General features: G+C 42.7%; 1 protein-coding gene across 1 annotated transcript in view; it reads right to left on the reverse strand.

Moving 5' to 3' along the window:
- The window catches only part of LOC124595557 (serpin B8-like), a 107,370-nt gene extending 84,185 nt beyond the window's left edge, over nt 1–23,185 (reverse strand). The window contains exon 1 of the mRNA XM_047134338.1: nt 23,097–23,185. The gene's annotated coding sequence lies outside the window, so the exon portion shown is untranslated. The remainder of the gene's footprint in view (nt 1–23,096) is intronic.
- Between the last annotated feature and the right edge of the window lie 1,875 nt (nt 23,186–25,060).

A 25,060-nucleotide genomic window follows, 5' to 3' on the forward strand; every position in this document is an offset into this window, starting at 1 on the left:
CAACTGTCTTCATCCCCGCATCAAATTTACTATGGAGGTTGAAAATGATGGGATGCTTCCATTTTTAGACGTTATGGTTTATAAAAAACCAGATGGTGCTTTGGGACAAAGTGTTCACCGAAAGCCGATGCACACAGATTTGTATCTGCATCCTAAGAGTTGTCATCCACTACACCAACGCAGTGGCGTCCTTAGGACTTTGGTACGGAGAGCATATGCCATTTCCGACGCGGACAGCTTAACCCAAGAACTTGCGCATTTGATGGCTGTTTTTAAGGAAAATGGATACTCCGAGCAGCAGATTCGTCGGGATATGGAGTTTGGACCATCCACGGAGGCCTTTCTTCCTTATGCTGGAGGCTAATCGTTTAAGATTGGACGAATTTTCAGGAATTTTAACATTAAGAGTGTGTTCCGTCCACCTTCTAAGATTAGGGCACTGCTCGGCTCTGTGAAGGATGATTTGGGGCTTAGGAAACCCGGGGTGTACAAAATTCCGTGTCAATGTGGGAAAACTTACATTGGCCGTTCGATTCGCACAGTGCATGATAGGTGTGTGGAATATCGCCGTCATACGAGGCTACAACAGCCGGAAAAATCGGCAGTAGCAGAACACTGCTTAAATGAGGGACACAGTATGAAATTTGATGAAACTGTGGTAGTTGCCAACATTTGCGGTTTCTGGAACAGTGTCTATAAAGAGGCGATTGAAATTAGGTTGGCGGATAATTTAATCAACAGAGACAATGAGTTTCCTCTTAGCAAGACGTGGAATCCTGTATTATCTCGCACCAACTGAACTTTCTTCGGTGCGGCCCTGAGTGCGATATATCGTTGCCAGCAGTGTTCCACTAAGGGCGGCGCTACCTCCCTGTCTTGGAGGGCAGCAACCGTGATGGGCGGCGCGTGCGCCGTGTACTGAACGGTGGCCTATATAGGACGTCGATTTGCAGCCTGGCGTCACCTCCCGTAAACTTGATCCTCCTCACCCACTCGTGTCCCCGATCCTCTCCCACCCCCGCCCGCTGCCGCGCCTGTATTCCCACGTCCCACCCGGTCTCCATCTCTCCACCCTCCTTACCCTCTCCCAAGGTGGCTTCCGCCAGCTCCCCCTCCCTGATGATGTCCTCCTCCCCTGCATCTACCCCTCCTATCAACTTTGATCCTCCCCCCCCCACCTCTTGTGTCCTTTCCTTCAGGCACCCTCCCTCCCCCCCTTTCCATTCCCTTCTCTTTCCTTACCCCCCTCCCTCCTACCCTCTCCTCCGGGCTTCCCTCCCCCTTCCTCCCTCCCCCTCTCTCCTTTGCCCATGGCATCTCTGCTCTCCCCTCTCCCATTTCCCCTTCCTCCTCCTCCACCTCCTCTCTTGGCAGGTCCCCGGACTCGTACACGCTGAGTGGACATTCGCGCGCCGGAGATCATCGCCATCAGTGTCTCGTGAGTGCCGTCGTGTTTCGTGTTCAGTGTTCCCGTCATACTCCATCGTTCACCTGTGCCATCGCCATCTTCAGTGTTAGTGCGTCGTGACAACAGTTTGTAGTGAATTATCGTCGAGTGTGAACGGCTCCGTGTTTGTCTTTATGTGTCTACTGTTTTATTACCCACCGTTATGTCACATTTGTGTATTCTTTCTGTTCTTTCTTTATCTCCTCTACGGCTGAAGAGCGGCGTACCATGCTGCTGACAGCCTGCCTGTTTGTACGGGTTTGAAAATAACAATAAAGAAAAAAAAAAGCCTGGCGTCAGTTCTCAGCGGGACTCATCAGCAGAAGCAGCATTTTCCTGAAGATGGCGAATAGTTGGATCGCCGAAATATCGAGTGAAGTTGACTTTAGGATCCGGCAGCAAACCTGAAGAAACTTTCAAGCAAGTAAGCTATTCGGCCATGTCCCACTCATACTACTTCAACAGTCGAATTCAGACAAGCTTCTTAACTCAAAATGAAATTCCACGAGTAAAAAGCCTCGGGCACAGCTATAAATAAACACGGGAACTGTATTCGCAGTTACGAATATGAACCACCATCGGCGGTATTTTGGAATGTCATCAATGAAAACTTGTGCCGGATCGGGGCTCAACCTGGTCTCCACGCTATACGCGAGCAGTCGCCTCAACCGCTTCGGCTGTCCTTGCTGGAATTATAGCCAGACCCAAACTTCCACATGTTGCGGTTATACATCACATCCTGCACTTGCACGTTACATATTCCGTCCGGAAAGGACATTTACTGAGAGTCGCAGGCCTGGTATTGGCGAATAAATGCAGAATTGCAGTGCCTGTGCCTGCAATGTCACACGTGGACAAACGATATATGAAAGTTTGGGTCTGGCCACGATTTGTGCACGGATATCCGATGCGTTTAATGCGACCCCTCGTGCGGAGCCGGAAATCCGGGTTCCAAGCCGATCCCCACAAATTTTCATTGTCGTCATTCCAAAATACAGTCGATGGTGGTTCATATTCGCAACTGCGAATACATTTCCTTTACAGCCGTCAGGTTATAGTCGCTGCAGTGCCTGTTCTTTTGGACATGCATGCAGGGCCGAAGGGACATGGCATCACATCTCTTAATAACACAGGCACACCAATTTCGTATAAATAAATACCCTGCCGATGTCGAAATTTTCAACTAGCTGTTAATAAAGGAGGTTATATCTCTGGAAAATTTATTAAGTCTTAATGAAATGTATTTTCTTACCTTCAGGTAATCATTTGATATTAAAATAATGACTTTGCAGCCGGCCGTGGTGGTCTAGCGGTTATAGGCGCGCAGTCCGGAACCGCGCGACTACTACGGTCACAGGTTCGAATCCTGCCTCGGGCATGGATGTGTGTGATGTCCTTAGGTTAGTTATGTTTAAGTAGTTCTAAGATCTAGGGGACTGATGACCACAGATGTTAAGTCCCATAGTGCTCAGAGCCACTTGAACCATTTTTTTAATGACTTTGCACACCTTAAGAACGAATCTCGAAATACACTATTAGGATGCTTTGAATGTACGTTGCGCGTTCAATAAGTAATACAACACATTTACTTCTGAAAGCAGGTTGGTTTTATCTGGGATTCCAGTACACTACATTATGCCTCACTCTTTTGGCTAAAAAACCCTGCATTTCAACATAACCTCCGTTTAATGCGACCGCCTAGGCGACCTTATTGGGAGGAACTGTATGCCCGCACAGTACCAGTCTGCTGGTCGACATCGGAGCCAACGTCTTGCTAATGGATACGTTGTAGCGCCGGAAATGCATATCCTCCTGTTTCCATCTATTGTACTATAAACTTTTTTCCTTATTTTGTTACCTGAAGATATGACATTTCTGTGTCTTTATATATTGTAATTGTTTTACTATTTGTATATATATATATATATATATATATATATATATATATATATATATGTTTATGCATTTATGTCGATGTATAATTGGTTTGTTTTGTAAATACTATTTGTATTTTTACGCTGGGTCTTGCCTAGGGAAAACTATGCTATCGAACGAATACATCGATAGGTCGTGTGGAGAACAAAAGTGTCTAGGATCTTTGGTAGTGTTAACTCTGCTGCATGAAGCACGGGCAGAGAGAGTCTGGCTGGAGTAGGGCGGTGGAGCAGGTGTGTTGAGTGGCACTCCCGCGAGTTGCCGCGCTTTCGGGGTTGGGCAGCATGTAATTGCGCTCGACTTGCTATGATAGTTTCTGACACGGTGTCGCGGACGGGAAGCATTAGCTGGCGCACATTAAGTGCCCGTTTCGCCTGGTGACAGTGTCGAGAAGAAGGCGCGCCAACATCCAGCTTCTGCAACAGCGACTGCCGATAATGAGTGACTGTCGCCACCTCCTCGACCGAAGACTTCAAACGTTGAATCAACCAACAAGGAAGACTGAAAGCACGTAGAGTTTTAGAACTGTATGGCAGACCTCAGCTATTAAAATTGTTCCATTTGCCTCACAAAATTACAGCAACTTAGCATGAAACTTTGTTGCTCATTGCCCCAATTGCATTACCAAGCAGGGTCCCTACCTTTTCTGGAATGAACCCGAGTGTCGTTGAAATTCAGACGCCATCATTAAACTAATATCATTCGATTTCACTGCTTTAATTTCAAAGTTCAGTTAAGGTATTCATAGCTGGCTAAAATATTTAGATTACACAAGCACAAATTAAGAGTGCGAGTTTTGTTACCACATTTTAGCTTACCTGTGACTGCAGCTCAGCTTGGTACGTACTAAATTTTACTATTGTTAATTGTTCAAAAACATTTAATTCAAGTTGAAAGTTAAATCTCTTATTTCTAAATTGCGTAGATTCAAGTAGCTTTTGAAATGATTGTTGAGGTAGCCCAAGACTAACCTTATTTTACTGAATTTCGTAGTGCTTCAGAGACAAAGCTCACTATTAATTTCAGTCACTAAAATTAACTTTCAATCTTCCAGTTTTATTAATTCTTTTGCTAAATTAAGTCAGAGCGTAGCGAAATTTATTACTTCTGAAAAACATTCAGTTTTCACACACGTGTCAACCTTCAGTTGCCATGCTTTTAGTGCTAATTATATGTGCAATAACCTTTCTTTTTCAGTTATTATAGTTGTTGTCCATAGGGCTGGCAACCGTAATTTTCCCCAAATCTCAAATATATAATTAACGCCAATTAATTGTTAACGTAACGACCGCACATTTACTTTCTTTATTAATTTTACCTTTTTCTCAAAATTAATTTCCTCCAATTTCATTTGCATTTTCCCTTTCAAGCAGGATGTAAGCCTTTCCCCCCCTCTTGAGCGACAAATTAACGTCGGTGACGATTGCTTTTCCCAAATTTCCATTAGGTGCACGCGGTTTAATTTTTCACTGTCATTAAGGTCGATAAGTGAGGGGGAGGTTACAGCGTATGTCGGCACCACCAACAGAGACGTCCAGTTGAGCAGCGAGGCGTTTGATTGTGATCCGTCGATGATCTAGAATGAGCGTCCTCATGTTCCAACATCGCAGGAGTCTGCTGTGTGCAGTCGGGAGGTACGCAGGAGATCTGGCAGGTCTGCGCGACCTTACTGCGACGATGAAAGATGCCTCACCCACCGTGCTTATTTTCACTGTCAGGCCTCCGTATACATTCTGCAAGCGCCTATGAATGTCTGCGATGCTCTGGTTTTCCGCCAAAAAAAAAAAAAACTAAATGGCAGCCTTCTGCTTGGAACGCACCTCTGTTACTGCTGTTTTGAAGCCTTCGTATAGCGCATCCGCCTGTCGGAACTTCATGAAACTGTAGGAGCTGAAGCGGGAATATTCCACGATACCCCATAACAAATTCCGCATTTTTTCAGGCGAAACTTGCCGAGAAAAGAAAATACGTTGGCTTACTTATTTTACACCCCTCGTACATATAACTCTTATTAATAAGAGAGTGTAAAACTGTCAGACGACGTCAGGGGAAACAGTTTTTCTTAACTTAGTGTTCTATTTTGAAATTCATACAGTAAACTGCAAGAGATTTTCAAATTAGTTAAACAAATCTTAAAAAGTTTAGGAAACCCGAGGCGTCTTTCACTTTTAGTAACTGAAGGAGATTTGTCTACATGTTCTCAGCAAGTAGGTTTTTCTTTGTGTGGTGTGTGTACTGTAAGACCTTCGGTACTCACACCATGAGATTATTTGACTTGTCGCTCTAACAAAGTAGGCGAGTGTCAGCAATATGTCTCGTGGTCTTATCGTGGCGTGTTTATCTTCTGCCGTTAGGTCAGATGATAGAAATGCCACTTGCACGCTCAGAGTAGCAGATTGACGGTGACCAACTTTAAACAGAACTTGATTAATTTTCACACACATTTATTAAAATAATAAGAAGCATAAACATTACTTAACTTGATTCTGGATGCTATTTACAATTGACAATCTCAGGTTCCTTTGGTCTTGGTATGTTAATCTTATTCTCACATATCTCTGATACTTGACAAAAGTGTCTATACATTTCTCTTCATGGCTATGTACAGGAATATGATAATCTTATTAGGCGCAGACTGAAACTCGACTATAGACTGATACAGACTAGTGTAGACAAATCAGACTAACTAATTGGAGATCTGTACACTCGTTATAATACCTCGCGCTTTCAGGTATCAATGCGCGAATGTGATCCACGAGGAGAAAAGGTTCTACGTTAGCAGCAATCTCATTGGCTGCGTTACATATTAATACGCGGATCGCCGGAAGCAGAATTTGGTCCATCTCTAAGGCAGCGCCATCTCGTAGTGCGGAGACGGACGAGCGCTGCGCCTGCGCTGTTGTGCTTAGTGGGGCGCGCTCTAGTGGGAAAGTTGTGTACGCGCTGACTACGCGGAACTATGTACACAACACTTGGTAAAATTTTTCTCCTTTTATTTCTGACTATTGAAGAGGAACGCACGAGAAATGCAGCTGCTGCTGCAAATTGGAAGTGGAATAATGTATACAAACAAATTCATTTCGAAACGTTAGTAGTTACAGCACGACAAAGCGAGCAAGAAGAACTGTAGTCACCCTTTCTTTACAAGACGTATTTCTGTGCTGTTGAAACACATTTAACGTAATAAGACGAGAGAAATTAAGGACACATTCCAGACCAGAAGCGCCCAACTTTTTCTTTGTATAACCCCACGTACCTTCATTAATATCATGAGAAACTTTTAAACTTTGTAAATCATTCTCTCTTTTATGTGTAAGGTGTGCTGGAAGAAACAATGCTTGCGGCTATCGTAATACTACACACACCGCCACTGGACTGTGATATTTATAGGCAACCGCCATCTACAACTGAAGTGAAGTTCAGTAAATACATCAGTCACAGAGAACTGGTTTTAAACGCATCGTTGTTTCCTATTAGAATGTTTGTCTTCCGCTGTTCTTGGTTCTGTCTGATAACGTCGTGCCGAATGACATAGCTGCTTCTTAAGCTTTGCTGTTTTACAATGTCTTTCATTCCTGTTAATATCTGTGGCTATTGTCCTCCGTAACAAATTACAAGATTGCAGAGCTAACAGTTTCTATCACGATACAATGAGTAACACTCAGCGGCATTATCCGCTCATATCAAAAACCGAGGATTCTTACATACGGCATGGTACTAATAAATTCAAATCAGAACAGCATAGCGCCCTTATATACTTCAATTGCAAAATTATATCGGCACTTCATGAATGTTTGCTTCAGTGGCAGCTTTGAGAAAATGGCTGTTACACTGCACGAATTAGCCAATAAATCGCCACATATAAACAAAGAAAATCAACCTGTAGAAGAATTTGTATAGCAATCGCTAGTAACCTTCTCACGGGTAGGCCATTAAATATAACGCAGGCAGTGTGATTGTATTGATACAAATAAAATGATGCATAACGTATTTCGTAGTAAATCTGTGGTTGTGAGCTTAGAGCATGTATATCAATGGAGAGAGCATAGTCTACTGTGCATGTTCTCAATATCAAACCTGGCTAGTCAAGTTGTAAGATTCTGAGGAGAGAACATCAACTGTGTAAGCTGCAAATATTTTTCGTTTAATGTTGCAATCTTATCACCGAAATACACACATCCACACAGTTTACAATGTAACAATGTTACGACAGTTGTCAAACGAACTCATCTCGTCCTCAGAAAGTGAAATAATCCTAAACACAACAATGGTAAATTTTAACTAGAAGTTTCTTTACAAAATTATTCTTATGACTATGTCATGATGTTGGCCAGTACTACGGTAAATCATCCGATTCCGGTTCAAAGTTCGATACTATTTAGGATGACAATCAAGTCTACGGAGGATGGTTAGTTTTGTGACAAGTTGAGCAAAACATTACCCAAGGTCGCTCGAGTTTACAGTGAACACAAGCTGGTGAACCAACAAGTTCACGCCTCTGCTCGCAGTATTTACCTTAGCTGTGATGAGCTGTCATGTGTATGGCTGCTATCGTCCTCTGAAATCCCTATAAAAACTAATTGAGCCTTTGCTGATTTTTCCGGCAGAAACTCTCCCTATGTGGCACATTCACGTACTAAGTTTACAGATCTAGTGGCAAGCCGAGTAGATAAAATAGCCTCGTACAGATGCGTTTAGTACTGGAAACCTCAACAAACCGCAACTCACCCAATAGCATACTGGCAAAGTATACTAATCTACTACTTTGTTTTTGGGCTGCTTCAATTCCAGCATTGAAAGCTCAGTATCTAACAGTGATACTGATCACCTGTGGAAACACGATTCACAGTAATACTTAATTTGCTCTTCCCTTCAAACTTTGTTCCACTAAATGGACTTAGCCGCCACCCTCATCACAATCACCATCAAACATTATGGTTAATTACTCACTTGAAGCTGAACCAACTTGGCACAAGTTAACACTTCTGCCGCACGCTTTAAGCAGTAGAGTAGGCGTTTTGTATAACAGATTGACGACAAACGCAGCACTCATCTACCCGACCCCTAAGGCGTATCAAAGCACATAGATCAGAATTTCTCATTGTAGCTATACATGATAGAATAATCAATAATGGATCAATTTAATTTAGTATCTGATGATAACAAGCATACGGCAAATACGGAACATAGTGAGGACAGAAATGTCTGCATAACACAAACCTGACACATCGCTACATTACCTGCCCAGATTTCTTTAGCAATTATTAAAATAGCGTGAGTACCTGGCCACAATAAAAATATAGATAACAACAAGCTCATCTTCACAAGAAATGTTCATCTTATAAAATAATTTCGCAGGCAATGTAGACTAAAGCATGGTAAACTGACAAGGAACCCCTCAACAGTGCGAGGTCGCAAAAGGCTAACGATGTTTACGCTTCTTGACACCCCACATATTGTCTACTATGCAAACACAATATTGGCTGCTAATGACAACAGGAGGCGGGACTGGAGGTATTGAATAATGAGCACGGAATGAGGCTTCGGAGAGTAGTTGAACTGCTTAGTCGACGAGTAAAGTGTTACAGTGCTAGCGGTGCTGATACAAAGCAGAGCAAACATTGCATCAAATCTACAACAACAGTTGCCGAAATCGACATTTCGTGAGAAAGGTGCCCAAGGAGTGAGAAAGAACTTGCGGAAGAAATATTAGCTTTTCTACAAGATGAGTTAGTGGTTCAAATGGCTCTGAGCGCTATGGGGCTTACATCTGAGGTCATCAGTCCCCTAGAACCTACAACTACTTAAACCTAACTAACCTAAGGACATCACACACATCCATGCCCGAGGCAGGATTCGAACCTGCCACCGTAGGATGAGTTAGTGGACTGTGTGGTGTCTTGTATGCTCGACTGTGCGGATAATATACATGAGGAGTACAATAATGACTATACGTGCTTAACAAGTGCACATGGTACTGAAACAGGTCTCGAGCCATGTAGTTCATCATCCTTGTCAGCCAGGGAGCCACAGATCCTGTCTCCAGTGAAACGTGCTGCAAAACAATCGTTGTCCATGGAGTGGGTTCGAAACATAATTACGCACATGGACGATCATAACCAGCATAATAAAAAAATTATAAACAGATTTCGAATAATAGCGGAGCAATATGACCGCGTAAAGGAAAACTACGGATCTTCAAGGGAGGACCATGTGCGCTTGTTACGAAAACTGGTGTTTGCGCTTTCAAGGTTGCTTGACACAACTTACAGAATACGCATAATAATGAACTACTAGCCTACTATGTTATATACATCAAATTAAGTGTGACATAGATTAGAGTGACTTCAAGGGAAAGCGAGGTTGGTTGCTTAACTTCAAACAGTGCTACAGAATTATAAGACTAAGGTAACGAAATTTCAAACAAAGCATCTACTTGTGGATGCACAGCTAACAGCGGAACGGCCCGAAAATTTGTAGATGAGAATAACAACCTTATCCCATCGTTCAGTAAGAGTTTATTTTCAGCTCAGACCAATTGGAATTTGAAGAAATGCATATGAAAGGAACCACGGAATTTAGAGGTACCAGGAGAGTTTTATTGAGACCAACTAACATCAGTGCCTTAACACACTCGTATACAATTATGCGGACTGTTAATCTGAATGGTAAATTGGCTGGAAAGTTATTTATTGTGCTGCGAGAACTTGGAAATGCTCTGCCCCCTAAGGTTCTTTCTCGCGTGCGTGATCTTGCAAGGGTAGTGGGAAATATTTACGTCATAGCAAGCAAGAATGGGAAAATGAGTGTAAGGCAGCTACAACTATGGTACGGCACTTGCTTTTGCTTGCTTCCTGCTCTGCGTATAAAAATCTTACTCCTTTAGAGTAGACTATCCCTCCTGAAAAGTGTGCGACGTTTCAATTCATGCCATTTGGAACCACTGAACAAATTCTGCCTCTGAATGTTTTTCTTCCGTGCCTGTAAAACATATTATCACACTATCTGCCTTTAAGAATAGCCGACAGGCTGTTTCGTCGAAATGTTTCGCATTCGACCGCATGCCATCACATTCCATCAGTTCTCATCACCTCGTTTCACCAAAATGATTCTACGTGCATTCTTAAGGCTGGATAGCTGGCTGAACGTCCTGCGCAATTTGTAACTCCCAAGGAGTTCGCCTTCGATCTCGATGGCGCGAACCCTTTTGATTACTGTGGCCCACCATTTTTCATTCGGTGCTCGTAGTGGAAGTTAATGGTTTGCTTTGAATATTTCTTGAATGTCGACTATGTCTATTTTGTGAACTGTGATACTTATATCCTACAGAAGGTCGATCTCTGCACCTCCCGTCCGCCACCGTAACGTTGTGGACAGCGCGACGGCTTATCATGTCGGGGGCCCCGGGTTCGATTCCCGCCTGGGTTAGAGATTTTCTCCACGCAGGTACTGGGTGTTTGTGTCGTCTTCATCATTCTCATTTCATCCTCATCGACGCTCAAGTCGCCGAAGTGGCGTCACCTCAAAAGACTTGCACCAGGCGATGCGGTCTACCCGCCGGGAGGCCTTCGCCACACGACATTTCATTTCTCCACCTTCAGGACACTCATTTTCTGTCACCTTCCTGGTGAACACAGTGTGTCATTGGCAGCTAAGATTTTTCCAGTCACAATTGTTAACACAACACTTTCAAATGAGTCTTATTAATGATTGATCTTGCTGCAAAAGATTGACCTTGCTACCTTGCAAGACGCTCCTTGTGAGAATGTAGAACATTTTTCCATGCTGCTAGATCGACAGCAAGTGTTGATGCGTAAAGAAGAATGGAATGGCACGTTTACTGCACGCATGAACAGCAATGAAGCAGCAGAAAACACGGAAATTAGTTTTTTTTTCCTTTTTCAGGGCGTATCTGCACTACGGCAGATTGATAATTGTTTGCATATATAGTAATGCATCACAAATAGCCGAATATGCTGTTTTGCTTCGCCAAAGATGCTGGATTGCAGCTGTTTTCTATCTTTTCAGGCTACATCGTAAAATTATACAAGAAATCAGCGTAGCATACGATTCGTAGTTTGTGCAACAACGCTGCTTACGATATTTGCTGGCTAGAGTGAACCGTTGATTTTACATACTTAATATGTATTCTAAGCTGATGCGAAGTGTATCAGTCAGGGTAGCCAGAGGGAGATGGCTCCAGCTTCTGCAATACAGAGCCTGTAAAGGCCAAGGGCAGCAAATGATTACACTTAACGATACGTGGAAGATCGCTGCTGGAGTAGAGTTGCTAATAACTCTAACCTCGAACAGTAACCAGTTACGACGGCATGGTATCGGCAGTATACATGCGATATGTAACAAGTCGTGGCCGGCCTAGATGGCCGAGCGGTTCAAGGCACTACAGTCTGGGACGGCGCGACCACTACGGTCGCAGGTTCGAATCCTGCCTCGGGCATGGATGTGCGTAATGTCCTTAGGTAGGTTAGGTTTAAGTAGTTCTAAGTTCTAGGGGACTGATGACCTCAGAAGTAAAGTCCCATAGTGCTCAGAGCCATTTGAAGCATTTTGTAACAAGTCGTGAACAAATGGATTAAAACTGAAATATATCATGTATAGTTGATGAAGTCTTCAGTCCATGCATTCATGGTTCAGTACCAACAGGCTAACCCTTAGTGTGAATAAAATAAATTACGGTAAATTGGGAAAAATTATTCAAAAGTAAAATTTCCGACTGGTACTAGTGATAATGAGTTATGAAAAGCACGACGTGCAAAACTATTATGTGTTAATCAAGACTTAAATTGAAAAGACTCTATCTCTTTCCCGGAGACTCTGTTCGACACGTCTTGCTTTGAGAATCATCTTAAATGTTTTCTTCCCGGATGGTGCTAGAGTAGCTTACTTTGGTTACTCCCAGTCCCTTGGTATAGAATTTTGGAGTAGAAAGAATAGTCGATTAAATGAAATTTTTACGTTACGGAATAGGACTATTCGAATCTTTCCACATAACGCTGCAAGGACGCACTGCAAGCTCGTATTTAAAAAGTTATGCGTGCTTGTAGTACCCTACCTGTCAACATGCAAATGAATACTGATAATCAGAAATAAACTTGGAGGGATCTGGAAATAGCGATTATTATAGTTACAACACGCCAAACTCTGAGTCCCGTCACTCAAAGACATGTGAACCACATTTGTGTCATACTTCATAACACACTACCAAAACACAGAAACAAGGCGGAGAGTAAGAAACATATCTTCTTGAGAAGCATTTATGTAACGTAAGCGAATATTTTGGCTTACAGAAATACTGGGAGTCGTTTATTAGTGTGTATTTTTTTCTTCTGCTTACTGATGTTTACGTGGTGTGCCTTTGTACAACATAGTTTCCATTTTTCTCTGCTTCAAGTCGGGCGCTGTGGCCGAGCGGTTCTACGCGCTTCAGTCGGGAACCACGAGGCTGCTACGGTCGCAGGTTCGAATCCTGCCTCGGCCATGGGTGTGTGTGATGTCCTTAGGTTAGTTAGGTTTAAGCAGTCTAGGGGACTGATGACCTCAGATCTTAAGTCCCATAGTGCTTAGAGCCATTTGAATCTCTGCTTCACATGCAGTCCAATGCATCACCTCAGTAAAGGGAATCAATTACGAGAGTACTTGGGAAACATGCTGTGCTGGCAGGCGTTCGTGTGTTTGTACTTTTCAGAAATGTGACATAACAAAGTTTCATATTACAGTAATGTTATTGTTTATATTCCTTGTGCATCATGTAAGCTGATAGTGGACTAGGAACGTGTGGTTCAATTTACGGTTTTCTCCTCATGTCACATACCGATGTGGCTAAGTGTTAAGTCACTGGATTCGCATTTGGGAGGAGCAGGGTTCGAGGTCCCGTGCTACCGTTCTGACTTGAGCTCTCCAAGGTTTCCTCAGGCTGCTTAGGCGGGTGCTTGGCTGGTTCCATTGAAAAGCCTATGGCCAACAGCCTGTCCTGTCCTTGCCTAATCCGTTACATGTTTGTGTATGTTTTATATATGTTTGTATAACATCCATAGTGTATCTGACATCTCTGATGTATTGAGTGGTCAAAGCACAAATAAATAAACAAGTATACACCGCTTTGAAATTTCCAGTCTTATTAGAACTTCGTGCAGGTTCGGCACTCAAGCGCAAATCCTGTTTCTTACAGGTAGCGCTGTTAGCGACTGAGGTTCGACCAACCTTCAATTTCGCCTCTACCACTCGTTTTCTCTCAGAACTACTAGTCCCTCAGTTTACACAGTAGAATCTGTGTTGGATGGAGCATAACGACCAGGGAACGTTATAAGAGACGTATTGGAATGGGTAGTAGTAGGGCTGAGTGAATCTTATGCGTCATTTCCTACGCGATGGAAAATATCTCCACACGTTTGAAAAAACCACTCTAGTCGTACTTGTTCTGCAGAAGCAGCTACAAGGCGCTCAAGGACGCGGAATAGTCGTGCTACCGAAAGTCGCAAGACACTGCAGTCCCGTTACGCACAGTGGCTACATTTGAACTCGCACGGCTCTGTACACAACACTGACGGAATGGTATGCAGCATCGATCGACATTAAAATCAACGTCTCGGTTCAGTTTCTACACCTTCTGTTTGTTCATTGTGAGACACCTCCGTGTACAAAGTTACAAGCACGAAGAAGCGGCAGGAAGATTATTGTTTAATGCCGCACAAACGATGAAGTCGTCAAGATCGTATTGAAGAAGGAAAGGTAAGAAAATCGGTTATGTTCAGGAGAATCACGAAAAACCTGAGGGGATTTGAAACCTGTTACTCCCGAATGCGAGTCCAATGGGCGTGAATTGAAATGTAATAAATACGTCCACTAACTCTAAAACACTCCTCTTTTATCAAGATCCCCTTGGGCGATTTATATTGCTATTGCCACCACGTATTAGTCGACCACAATACTATTGCACTTGGGCGTGAGGGCGCATCGGTAAGCTTATCGCGAATCAGGTCGTTGTCGGGTTTGTGAAGGGAAGGAAGGACGCTACAACTATAGTTATGCAATGAAAACTGCGCTAACCTTGGTGATTAGAGCTATGAAGTAGATCGTCCATCGCGAAATGGATAGGCGCCAAGTCCTTCATCTGTTGTACCAGTTTCCTTGGAAGCTGTTCCAGTTGCGTCCGCCATGTCAATTTCCATATCACTGTCACCTTCATTTGCTGCATATTCATCTCCATTCTCTAGCCCAACATTGACTATTATATTCTCTATTGCTTCCTCCAGAAAGCCATCTCTGCCTCGACATTAATTTTCAGTTCCTTTAATACGTTCTAGGGCTTTTAACCAGTCATGTTCGGTAAGGTTAGATAAAGATTCTTTGGTTAACGTAGCGGAAGAAACATTTTTCTGCTTTTTTTTGTTTCATTGTATTCCAGATTAGCTCTACATGGTTCAAATAAGTGGTATGGTGGGAGACAGAACAGTATATCGCTTACGCCTAACAACAGCATCTGCTTTAAAAACCGGCTTTGATCTATTATAGCGCACAACTTTGAAAGCTCGTTTTAAAACTGAATTTGTTCTGAATGAACTATTCAGTTATATCCTTGTCGAAAGTTTCAGCAGTGAGGGGATTTATTTCTTTAAACAGTACGATACAGTGCGTTATCAAGTACAACAATACTACCACCTGGGATGTTAGAAATCAGTTTCCATTCTAACCATTTATGGTAATTAGCGCTATACATATCGTCGTGCCGTGCGGGGTAGCCGTGCGGTCTGAGGCGTCTTGTCACGGCACGCGCGGCTCCCCCCGTCGGAGGTTCGAGTCCTCCCTCGGGCATGGGTGTGTGTGTTGTGTGTTGTCCTTAGGATAAGGTCGTTTAAGTAGTGCGTAAGCCTAGGGACCCATGGCCTAAGCAGTTTGGTCCCACAGTCCTTACCACAAATTTCCATATCGCCGTGATGATTTCGAGATTTAGATTCCAAATCATAAACTGACTTTGCTTCCTCTGTGAAGCTGATTATTCCTCCAAGAGTGGAACACAATAGTTATTTGGCTTGCTCTTAGTCATTACGCCAGTAACGTCTTCATGCTACCAGCACTTTCCGTCGTGTAATGGGTAAGCACCCACGTTTGGTTCGTAAATAAAACTGGTGTATTTGGCTCCGTTTTATTATATCATTATTTCTAGAACGCCTTTGTTTTCTGGGAGTTTTAATTTTTTCCCTGGTTTCTTCGGCTTTATTAAAATCTTTCAGAACGTATTTTAACGTTCATTCTGACTTCCCTACCATTTTCCTGCTCCGTATATAGGTATCAAAAATACGGGTATCATTATCTCATTCTGCTTTTTTTTTTTTTTCTGCTAAAACTTCTTTTCGCTTGAATGCGTCCACTTTCCTGACAACTGTTTTCTATTAACAGGGGTTTCATGATTACTAACAACACCGTACTGCTCTACGCATGAAATCTGACGAGGACAGCCGTCCGGGGTGGCCGAGCGGTTCTAGGCGCTACAGTCTGGAACCGCGCGACCGCTACGGTCGCAGGTTCGAATCCATGGATGTGTGTGATGTCCTTAGGTTAGTTAGGTTTAAGTAGTTCTAAGTTCTAGGGGACTGATGACCTCAGAAATTAAGTCCCATAGTGCTCAGAGCCATTTGAGCCATTTGACGAGGACACCCTGAACCGTTTCACAACTAACCTGAAAGCATTGGAGGTGTAATGAGTTTTCCTTAGTCACCGCTGTGTCTGGTTAGTCTAACTGCCGCGTGTTTCCGTTAACGACGACGGGAGGCACAGTTCAGTAATTTCGGGGTTGGGTAGTAGCCCCTGAGGTTATGGTCTTTAAAAGTGTTCTTGTGCCCTCCCCCCCCCTCCCCGCCATAAAAAAACCTCTCTCTATCTCTCTCTCTCTCTCTCTCTCTCTCTGTGTGTGTGTGTGTGTGTGTGTGTGTGTGTGTGTGTGTGTGTGTGTGTGTGTCGTCATAAGACAATTGCAAGATGATGTTAACTTGGTACAACTAAATATCTCGAAAAATAAGCGTCAACCAAAAAACGAATGTCACAGGTGAGAAGATAATATTTTCAAAGGGGAAATCCACCTATGCTAAAAGTGGCCAACCCCTATAACCTCTCCCCCCCCCCCCCCCCCCCCCATGGGAAGCTTCGGATTCCACGCCAAAAAATACCTAAGGTTCATATGGAACAAGTTTTTTCGTTTGTGGTAGTTGGCTCTGTAACCGGCGCGAGAGTTACATGGGTAGGACTGACGAGCACTCCGAAATCACTGTGACTGGGAGATTCAAGGGGACTCACCTTCAAGCATCACCATTGGTGTCAGGACTCACTGAAATCAAACCCGAAGGGCACAGTAAAAGTTTTACTGTACTATCAAATTTGAAACACTATATTAAATTTAAAACAATAATATCAAGTAATTGGAAAAAAACTGTTTACATTTTTATGTAAAATGTAAATTAGAATCAAATGAGTCGGTTCTTAATTGCAGAAATCGGAAAAACTGAATTTCGTCGATTACAGCGCCTTCTACCACAATGTTTCTGGTAAACCCTGTCCGCTTTTTGCATTAAACCCGAATCTGCAATAAAAGTGAGGTTTTTTCCATTTGAAAACGAAACTTTGAGCCCTCTGGAGGGTGGGCAGATCAGAGGGTGGCAGGTTTGACGTACAGACGCCTCCTTGAAAAATATTAACTTTCCATTTGCAACTTTTTTTTATACAACGCATATTTTTTCGAGATATTTAGTTGTTCCTAGTTAAAAACAAACATCCTTTGCACTGCCACACCATTTATCTGGTTTACATTGGCGGCAATGAGAGGAAAATTCGTGGCCCGTATCTGCCACGGGTAGTTCCTCAATTTTCAGATTTACGAGACCAAAGGTAAGGATAAAGTCCGTGAGGAACAACCTTCAAGATCATTCAATACTTTTATTCGTGTTAGAGGTGGCTTCTGTGAGTAGGGGTGAAATAATTGACAAGGCGTCATTGAATTCTTCATTTGTGTCGCCATATTGTCCGTAGTTCCTTTATAATTCTTGCAACGACAGAACGAAAATAACCTTCAGGAAAAATTGATGTGAGGCATTCGCATTGGAAACTGTCGTCGAGGCTAGGTAGTGATTCTGCGATAAAAGTAGTTTTGTTTGGATCAACAATGTCTGAGAAACATTGTAACACTGACTAAAGACATTAACAAAAGTAGTTCTGACGTTTGCAATCGAATGAAATCTTCGCAGTCTGATAACACAAATAAGTTGCTTTTCCGGTAAAGGTATAAGCTACATTGTTACTTTGTATTGTGTAACGGAAAGCGAAATGTAGGAGGCAGAATCAAATCAGTCAACTGCCACATTGTGGACCCTGATTGTACGTGTCTCCACTAGTAGCAGCTTTCTTTTCTTCCATACGACACAAGTAGCAAGAACCGCCAGTAGAGCTTTTAGACCTGATAAATTATGTCACCAGACAGTACTAATTAATTATGTCATCAGACAGTACTACAACGGTTCACGAAATTTCTGACTGGCATTGTTAACGAAACTGACACTAATGGAGTGCTGTGGGCAGTTGCATCAAGCCCTCATCAAACTGCAAAAGTAGACGAGGAATGAAACTGGCTGCAAATTACTCCAGAATTAGTTAGAAAAAAATGTTGTGACTTGAGACTTGTGATTTCCAATTGCTCCTTACACACGTGTACCGATATATTCTCTCCCAGAAGATTAATCGTTCGACGTTGCACAAGGAACTTAAGCTACACTTTTTGATCTGCGGGCGATAGCTTGCCCAGTGAAAACGTTTACTGAGACGCTTTACAGCAGCTTCTTTAGTTGAGTGATCGAATTTCCGTCTGAACGGCATTAAGACAGCAAAGTATTGTGGGGAGAAAGAGGATATGTAATAAAAGTACGAGAGGGTGAGAGTACACATCAAGTTTTCACGTCCCTTAAGCAGAAGTTCGCCTTTCTCCCACGAGGCAGCGCATACGCCATCATCTCCTTAGTTCTATTCTGGAACCTCGGGGCAGTTTCACGTTTACAGCTGGAGAAAATGCGGTCGTCCAATTTTCTAGGTATCGATGTAAAATTCGTGTAGTTTTGACTGCGTATTAGGTGAATCGAAATATACTTAAAAATTAGATAAATTTGGCAGCGGAATTGGCGGCTATAAGCTTCCAATGTCGACCTTGATATCCACGACTTTATTTGCAGATGTTATCTATAGATTGTCGAAAATGAAAATAGTGGAATGGGTAACTATTCTGGAACCCCGGAGCAGTTACACGTTTACAGCTAGAGAAAATGCGGTCGTCCAATTTTCTAGGTATCGATGTAAAATTCGTGTAGTTTTGATTGCGTATTAGCTGAATCGAAATATACTTAAAAATTAGATAAATTTGGTACCGGAATTGCCGGCTATAAGCTTCCAATGTCGACCTTGATATCCACGACTTTATTTGCGGATGTTATCTATAGATTGTCGAAAATGAAAATAGTGGAATGGGTAACTATTCTGGAACCTCGGAGCAGTTACACGTTTACAGCTAGAGAAAATGCGGTCGTCCAATTTTCTAGGTATCGATGTAAAATTCGTGTAGTTTTGATTGCGTATTAGGAGAATCGAAATATACTTAAAAATTAGATAAATTTGGTACCGGAATTGGCGGCTATAAGCTTCCAATGTCGACCTTGATATCCACGACTTTATTTGCGGATGTTATCTATAGATTGTCGAAAATGAAAATAGTGGAATGGGTAACTATTCTGGAACCTCGGAGCAGTTACATGTTTACAGCTAGAGAAAATGCGGTCGTCCAATTTTCTAGGTATCGATGTAAAATTCGTGTAGTTTTGATTGCGTATTAGGTGAATCGAAATATACTTAAAAATTAGATAAATTTGGTACCAGAATTGGCGGCTATAAGCTTCCAATGTCGACCTTGATATCCACGACTTTATTTGCGGATGTTATCTATAGATTGTCGAAAATGAAAATAGTGGAATGGGTAAAAGCACGGGTGTCTACGGGGGTGGAAGTTCGCAGGAAGTACTCTTACCCAACCAAGAATCTATTTGCGAACTTTTACACTATAACCAGTTCATTGACGCTTGCTGACCCTTTTAGCGTAAGAGTATTGAAGCATCTTGTGTTGCGTACTTATCTTAGATTCCTCATTATTCACCTTAGAAAATTTAATTTACTCTTTGTTTTCTGTAGTTTTTCTTTCGTTGGGTAGTGGGTTTTTCAAACACAACAACCTCTCTCTAACACACTTCGAATATAATCACGGCGTCCATAGTGGCATTTTTTTTTTTCGGAAACTGACCGAGAACGTCAACTTGACAGCCATTAATCTAGCCTCTCTATCATCAGGTTCTTGACGTTATTGTAAGTGGGAGTATTTATTTGTAATCATTTTTTATTTTTTCAGTTGGGCATAAAAGAACTCACTGTTTGGATAAGAGCACGGAAAATTATTTTTAGGAAAATTTCTCTAATAATAATTAGATGACAAAGCTATTTCTGCAGAATGTTACCAAGATATCAAAGTAGGTGTTACATATATAGCGATTAAGAACTGCAGCACTCATTTAAGTCGTGTATTCGACTTCACGTTGAAAAACCTGATATGCCGCGTGCAACAAGGTGAAGGTCTTCACTCAGTTTTTTAAATCGTGTGCCCCAATGCCGGTGCAAGACGTACTTGTCGGAAAAAGATAATAAATAATAATTTAAAGGCACTACAGGTATGTTTTCGGTTTCCAGTTAAGGAATTTTACTGCATACACAAAACAATAACCCATTCGAAACATTTACTAGTCTACGCTTGAATCTACTAACCTCTGATATACATAACCCGGAATCAGGAAATCTGGGACTGGTCCGACATAATTCATATTACACGAAGTTCGCATATTCAAGTGCATATTTGTTGGTTTCATTGTATAAAGAATTCTGAGATTATTAATTTAGTAATTCATTAACATCTTGAGATTCTGCATTTTAATTGTGTCTAGCACATGAGACACCCTTACCCGCGTAGCGAATGCTTAAAACATTTCGATAAACCCACTTACCGTGGAAATATTTATCACAAACTAAATTTGTTTCTTGCCGTATTCCCGGCGAATATTTGCAAAAGCAAGTTAATCAAGATGTCTCGCAGAATAAATTTACAAATATTAAAGCGCGCGAGAAAGAAACGTTGTGTGGAATAGTGTTCAAAAAATGGTTCAATTGGCTATAAACTCTATGGGACTTAACATCTGAGGTCATCAGTCTCCTAGACTTAGAACTACTTAAACCTAACTAACTTAAGGACATCACACACATCCATGTCCGAGGCAGGAGTCGAACCTGCGACCGTAGCAGCAGCGCGGTTCCGGACTAAAGCGCCTAGAACCTCTCGGCCACGGAGATAGGCAATACTGTTCATAAAAAGAGAATGCAGAACGTACTAAACTATAACTACTAACTAAACTACCAAGTTTCTAACCAATACGTTATGAAGTGCTGAGAGTTCAAAACAATTGTTTTTTTTTCTACGTGGGCTAAAAGTTGTAAACGTTAAAAAGATTGGACGGCGCTTTTACTGTTTAGGAAAATTAACATGTCCCATGTGTAGCTACGTCTGTGGTTGCCTGAAGACTGCTATGAGGTCACTTTAAGCAGTAAAATTAGTTACGTAGTTTGAATGCGGTAAGACAGGGGGAAGGAGAAGAAAAAGGGGGAACAGCGTTAAATAAGAATCGTCGAGTTTAAACGCGAGATATTCTTCATAATAAATTAATGAAATAATCTTTTTGGACAGTGTAACACGATCATGCAATAAGCATGTATGAAATACTTCCAGAACAGCAGGTAAGGGGGGAAGAGAGAAAGAGAGAGAGAGATTACGCCGAAGAACACGAAAGTGCAGCGCAAGTAGTGATAAAACATGAGGTTACTGCTGGCTGGGAGAGACTTCCGTTCTAAGAGAGTGCAGAACTCCTAAACCATGATGATACAACCGGAAGACTATGATTCATTTTTGGGAATACGTGCTCTGCTTGCGCAATTACTGTCACGTCTGTACCAAACAGAAAACTGACATATTTCATCAGCAGACGCTGAAACGAGCTTACCTGGTGGCAGCAACCAGACTTGGCCACTGTTTCTATGTTTCGATACAGTGTATCGATACGTGGAACTGTTTCAGTGTTTCGGAACAGCTGTGGTTCACTTGTTTCGAAACAGTGGTGTTTCATTCCGCCCCTGTCTCGGATAACCGGACGAGATTCGATCTCGAGCCAGACACAGAAACTGTATCGTTGTTACAAAATACGGCTGTTTCAGTCCACCTGTGCTTGGAACGGACAAATTGTATCGAAACAGAGATGTTTCATTCCGCTCTGTGTCCGACGAGATTCGGGCTCGGCACGGGTATTGAAATACAACATACCACTTCATGAAACACTTTCAAGAGTGTCGAAATCTTTTTGACAAGCAATAGCATGAAGCTTAAGATATCCGAAAATAATGCTTCGTTTCTAGCTGACTGTCCTATTCCGAAATAGCGTAACATCTGCTTTATAAACACTAACCAAACAATAAAACAACGCATACTATTCACATTGAAAGTAATAAATATGTGAAAATCATTCAGTTAAATTACACTTCTTTAATACCATACGCTTTTCTGTTCATGTACAGTAGTCATATTAAGAAACGCAAGTAAGCCTACAACAGCCGGCCGGAGTGGCCGTGCGGTTCTAGGCGCTACAGTCTGGAAACGCACGACCGCTGCGGTCGCAGGTTCGAATCCTGCCTCGGGCATGGGTGGGCGTGATTTCCTTAGGTTAGTTAGGTTTAATTAGTTCTAAGTTCTAGGCGACTGATGACCTCAGAAGTTAAGTCGCATAGTGGTCAGAGCCATTTTAAGCCTACAACATTTTGAATAAAAAAAGGCGTATAGTGACAGTTATTAGACATATACATAAATTTGATGTAGGTATAGTTGCAAGCAATCTGTTTGACATATCACTGATAGTGTAGTGGTGAACGGGAAGGGCTGGGAAGCATGACGAATTTGTAGTAACGGTTAGAAACACCTTGAAAGACAAAATTTTTTCTGTTATATTTTGTTATTTATTCGAATTATTTGGCGTTATTTGTGAGTATATAGTCACTGTGCCTATTATCCACAATGATTACCTTTGTGTGCATGGAAATTAGCGGGATGGGTATATTACCCATACTAACGGAATGTGGGAATCCCAGTAGCATATCCGTTGTTTCTGCAGTTTGCTCCCACCTCCAGTTCCGTTCGTGGTGGTTCTTCTGTCTTCAGCTATGGCTGTCCACAGCCAATTGAAAAGTATGAAAGTCACGCGACACGAAAGCAGCGCATTTGCTGGAGTAAATACGAAACTGCCAAGACGCCTAAGTGATAGTTTCATACTTTCTGCGACACGATTAGCGCTCTCGCACCTCATTTGTGTTTATATACAGTAGACATTCAAGATGATAAAATGTGGAAGGTTTATTAGATTACAAAACACAAACTGTTTCACTGTTTCGAAACAGCGTATCGAAACATTACATTGTACTGTTTCATTTGTTTCGAAACAGTTACGTGTTTCAGTTTGCCCATCTCTACTAGCAGCTACTCATGCAGGCGCTTTGCGCTGGCGGAAACCTCGCCGCGGGTACTTACAGGTTAAGCAGCGGGATGGTCGACGTGTCAGCAAGCTCCGGCAGTTCGCCGAACACTGCGGGCCAGAGCGCTGACGAGCAGCCGTCGCGACCCTGGAGGCTCCTCCGCACGCTGGAAGCCTGTGACGTCTTCTCCTCTGTGCTGCCAGCGGCGATTGCACAAGCTACAGCCCGCGGGTACAGCCAGTTGTCATCTTTCGTGGTGTGGCTTGTGGCAGCCGACACCTACATCTTAAAGCACTCCGTCTTCAGGCCACGAGTGGCCTACCGGGACCATCCGACCGCCGTGTCATCCTCAGTGGAGGGTGCAGATAGAAGGGGCGTGGGGTCAGCACACCGCTCTCCCGGTCGTTATGTTGGTATGCTTGACCGAAGCCGCTACTATTCGGTCGAGTAGCTCCTCAATTGGCATCACGAGGCTGAGTGCACCCCGAAAAATGGCAACAGCGCATGGCGGCCTGGATGGTCACTCATCCAAGTGCCGACCACGCCTGACAGCGCTTAACTTCGGTGATCTCACGGGAACCGGTGTATCCACTGCGGCAAGGTCGTTGCCGACACTTACATCTACAGACAGAAAAGTTTCTGTCCACAAATCAGCGCAGATAGAGGAAGCAACGCTCGTACGAAACTCAGCCTGCCCTTTTCTCATACGATATTCTGCGAATCATGGATGAAGGACACATTCCTAGATTTTCGAAAAGCGTTTGACCCAGTGCCCCAATGCAGACTGTTAACAAAGGTATGAGCATTCGTAATAGTTTCTCAGATTTTTGAGTGACTCGAAAACTTCAAGCCGCCTCTCCTTTTCATTATACGAAGTTAAAGTTATAAACCGTTCTCATTTATGGGTATCGGACCACTTATTTAATGTAGTGAAATGCAGGAGGATGTTGTGGAGGATCGACGCTCGGTGCAGGAAGTAACAACTTACCCTCAACATAAACAAATGTAACGTACTGCTTATACAGACAGAAAGACCCATTCCCGTATGATTTCACGATTGCGGAACAATGCTGGAAGCGATTACTTCCACATGATATCTGCGAGTGTCCGCACGAATATAGCTTAAGGAAAGGCAAACATTCGTTTTTAACATTTGTACAGTTGGAAAAAGCCTTTGAAAAAGTTTAATGCGATAGTCTCTCTGAAATTATGAAGGTACCAGGGGTAACATACAGGGAGTGAAAGGCTATTTACAACTTGTACAGAAGCCTGACGGTAGTTCTAAGAGTCGAGAGGCATGAAAGGGAAGCAGTGGTTGAGAAGGGAGTGAGATAGAGTTGCCGCCTACCCCACTGTTATTCGATCTGTACACTGAGCAAGCAATAAAGGAAATCAAAGAAAAATTGGGAAAACGAATTGGAGATGTAAATGCAGTGTGGCTAGGGACTCCCGTCGGGTAGACCGTTCACCTGGCTCAAGTCTTTCGAGCTGACGCCACTTCAGCGACTTGCGTGTCGATGGGGATGAAATGATGATGATAGGGACAACACAAAACCCAGTCCCTGTGTGGAGAAAATCTCCGACCAAGCCGGGAATCTAACCCGGGCCGTTAGGCATGACATTCCGTCGCCCTGACCACTCAGCTACCAGGGGCGGACGGAAAACGAATTAAATTTCAGATACAAGAAATGAAAACTTTGAGATTTGGAGATGACATAGTAATTCTGTCACAGAAAGCAATAGACTCGGAAAAGCAGTTTAACTGAATGAACAGTGTCTAGGAAAAGCAAAATAAAGGATAACGGAATGTAGTCGAATTAAATCAGGTAATGCTGAGGGAATCAGATTAGGAAACGAGACACTTAAAGTAGTAGATGAGTTTTATTATTTGGGCAGTAGATAACTGATGATGGCCGAATTAGAGAGGATATAATGTGTAGACTGGGAATGGCAAGGAAATCGTTTCTGAAGAAGAGGAATTTGTTAACGTCGAATATAGATTCAAGTGTTAGGAAACCT

This window comes from Schistocerca americana, chromosome 2, assembly GCF_021461395.2.
Source record: "Schistocerca americana isolate TAMUIC-IGC-003095 chromosome 2, iqSchAmer2.1, whole genome shotgun sequence".
Classification (NCBI taxonomy): Eukaryota; Metazoa; Arthropoda; class Insecta; order Orthoptera; family Acrididae; genus Schistocerca; species Schistocerca americana.